This window comes from Limulus polyphemus, unplaced genomic scaffold (genome assembly GCF_000517525.1).
Source record: "Limulus polyphemus unplaced genomic scaffold, Limulus_polyphemus-2.1.2 Scaffold746, whole genome shotgun sequence".
Taxonomy (NCBI): domain Eukaryota; kingdom Metazoa; phylum Arthropoda; class Merostomata; order Xiphosura; family Limulidae; genus Limulus; species Limulus polyphemus.
This window is the reverse complement of record NW_013666356.1, coordinates 419,300-422,986: the sequence shown is the minus strand read 5'-3', so window position 1 is coordinate 422,986 and position 3,687 is coordinate 419,300. Positions and strand designations below refer to the sequence as shown.

Sequence of the window (3,687 nt, the reverse complement as noted above, 5' to 3'; positions counted from 1 at the left end):
AAATAGGGTAGGGGCTTACTTGTTTGCAAAGGTTATTAACTGTAAGGACCAGAATAATGAAGAAAAAATATGATGTAGAGAGTGGTATAGTGTGGGAACAAGGTACAAAAGTAGCTTACAAGTAATGTTTAGAAAGTGGTGAAAATCCTGAAAAATGAGTTTAGATTTTCAAGTTCTTTTCTATAGAATTTAATTTGATTACTAACTGAAAAGTTTTTGAAACTCGTATTTAACACTTACTTGTTTTTGTCCTTATATACTGTAAATTGGGCAATTGAATTAATTGGAGATAGTGATCAAATGTGGAAAACTTTTTAAAGTAAATTATTAAGTATTCAAAATAGGCATGTTCCTTACAGACAAAAAGGGCGGCTGCAAGTGAAGAAAATCATGTTGGCTCACAAAGGATATGAAGGCTAAAGTTGTCAAACTTGCATTGCTTTACATATACACATTATCATAGAACATCCTGAGTTAATCTTGCACTTCTTCGCTTAACGAATGAAGTGTGTATCAAGAATACAAAAAAAGCATTGTGTTTGTTTTGTTTAGCAGTCATCTTCTCATTAAATAAGAACATAAGAAAAAACAAGATGACAGAAGCCCACTTGGCCTGTTTAGATCACCTTTCATCCACAGAAAAAAAATTTAATATTTCATTGAACATAAACATCTATATATTTATTAAACAAAATTTTGAAAAAATACAAACCAACTGCTCATAAATGTGCCATGTCATCAGGCAAGCCATTCTACAACCTTGTAACCCATTCAAAAGTAAAATTATGTTAAGCAGCCTACATTTAGCCTTCCAAATCTATATCTTCCAATATTCAAGGTTGTTTGTGTTTGTATTTCTTCATTCCACCATATTCAAAGACCTCTCATAAGAAGAATATCCACATTTTTAAAGTTTTGAGTCCTAAGCCCAGTGACTTCTCATTTTTGCTCTAGGGCAAAAGATTCTCAAGTTTTCTTTGCTCAAGATTCACATGACATTATTAATCCTGACTACCAACCCGAACTTAATGAATCTTTACAAATGGAATAATGTGCTCTCACTGCAAACAACATTTTTTGAAGGAATAAAAGAAAATAGATTAAACATATTTGTCATCTGGGAGGGAATAATTTTATATCTACCTCAACTGTAGTTTGGGAACCTGATCTCTGGGAAAAAATAAGTCCAAACTTTAAGGCTCTCCTTATAGATAAATGGCAAACCATGTACCATACAAGTACTTTGTCTCTGAAACTGGGTGGTTAGCGGAACTTTGATAAATAGAGTAATCAATCCTTACATGAGACTTCTATAGTTAGAATAATTGAAAATACATATAGATGTAACACCAATTTTGATTAGATGATTATTTTATTGAGTTTGGACAATAATTAAGCTGAACAAAGCTGAGTTATATGAAAGCAGTGATAATCAGAAACACTAATTTTAATTAGTTGATTATTTATGTGACATCAATCAAATGAATTGTAATTTCAAGTAATAATTATTTTATATGATGTTAATTGATGCTCATAGGTAATTGATTATTTTGATTAATGATTTAATTGCCAAACTCTGTTTAACCCTTTTCAATATGTGATATCCTTATTTATTTCTTGAAGTAAGGGGACCAGAACAACACACAATACTGTACAAGGATCTTGAGTTGAGCCTCTGATACAATGAAAAATATAAATATAATTTTTGAATTTTTATTTTATATTTAAGAAAAACTTGAAACAACAGAATCATGTATTTAATTAACACATTAAAATATATTAATTGTATATACATACTATATTTATGTATGAGTGAATGTTATATATAAATGATCATGCATAAGTGTATAGTATTTTCAAGTGCTGATGTGCAGTTGAAACAGGCCTTGTTCACATGTACATTGTAAAAATACCCATGTCTGTTCTCAGGGCTTAGATTGTTAGTCAAATGACATTTGTTATTCTATTGATTTTGCATCATTAAAACAAGGTGAAATGTAAAATGCACATAGAATATATATATAAAATTGTTAATTATAATTTCTTGTTTAATTTATGCAATAAACATAAAGATCTTTTTATGTTTCTGTCTATTTGTATAATAATAAATGTAATTTCTGGTCACTGTAGACATACTGCTGTCTATGTAAACAAGTTAACAGCTAATCCAGTAGTCAAACTTTGTAGTGTAATAGTATTAAAAATCAAATCCCTCCTATGCCACGATGGCATTTAGGAACCATTGCTGAAATCCAAAGAGCTTGTTTTAGCAAGATCCATTTAACACTCTTGAGTTGCCTAACTTTCTGTAAAGTCAAAATTTGGTACAGTGTTTTTGGTGACACTTTGTTTCAAGGTACCAAAAACATATAGCTAAGTTGTATTGACACCGTATCAGAATTGTTACCCATTTTTCTGATTGACCATAATATCATAACTAAACATCTTATAGATTTCAACTTTTCAGTACAAAATTTTCTAATAATATGTTTCACATGTTAAGAGTTAGAAGCATGTAAAAACAAACATTTAGAAGTTGTGAGTGAAAATATTATATGAAAAATCTATTTACACCTTTCAACTTCATTTGCAAACATAGACCTTTATAAATATAGGCAAATTGTGACTTACAATAATTCTTCATCAATACTTAACTAATTTTTGTAGCAGGGGTCAGAATAGTTTTTGAAGTATAAAAGGGCCTAAACTAATTTCCCTTTGTTCAACAGTTTATCATGTTCATATCCACAGTTAACAAATTTGCTACATTGTGAATTTATAGAAGAAGGCCATATTTCCAAGTAAAAGTGACCAGATAATGATGTTGGCAATTCCCTTTCTGACACACTGTTTACTTTGACCAGAAAGCTAGTCTATTAAAAATTTGGATCAACAATATAATGAATACTCCTTCAAAATAACTTACTACTTTATACACTACAAGCTGATTGTGAACAAAGTGATCTTGTTATGCTGGAGATTTTCTTCATTATGTGATCAAGCTAAGTGCTTACATTAGTTTTGGAGTAGAAGTATTGTGGGTAAGTAGTACTTAAATTTATACTGTAGTACACATTATTGTGAACTAGGAATCGTCATGGCTAAAAGCTGTCTTGGTGATCTAGAACTAATGTCTGTAAACATGTAAGTAAGTACAAATGACCATAGGAATTATACACTAGTAATATGTTGCACGTATATTAGGCCATAATTCACTTGAATATTTAATTGACATGCACGTATTAGTTTCGTGATGGTCATTATGTTAAGCTCATGACTGACATTGTGGAATACATATACATATATTTAGTATATTTTGCAAATGGATGCATTTTTCTTTTGATTACAGTAAATAGGAGTACAGTAGTCTTTTCTAAATATTTTATGTTCAATTAATTAATACTTTATGGTATAATCTATGCAGAATTGTTAATATTTTCAAGCAGAAAGATTTTGTTACAACTAATATGTAATGTTTGCTTTTGTTAACTGGAAGTTTGCTTCTTGCAGTAACTGTTCAACTACATACAGCTTACAAAGTTTATTAAAGTTTATGAAATTTTATAGCTTTTATGCTAAAACAAAAAATGATGTGTTATCAAGCTTCTGATTAGATATTATTGTAAACTATTTACACCAGATATAATAAAAAGCTGTCTTGATTTGTTCAGCTTTTTTGATAGTTGT

At 29.5% G+C, this 3,687-nt stretch overlaps 1 protein-coding gene across 2 annotated transcripts in view; it reads left to right on the top strand.

Moving 5' to 3' along the window:
* The window catches only part of LOC106460308 (solute carrier family 26 member 6-like), a 29,037-nt gene that overhangs the window by 22,792 nt on the left and 2,558 nt on the right, over nt 1-3,687 (top strand). The window lies entirely within an intron of this gene.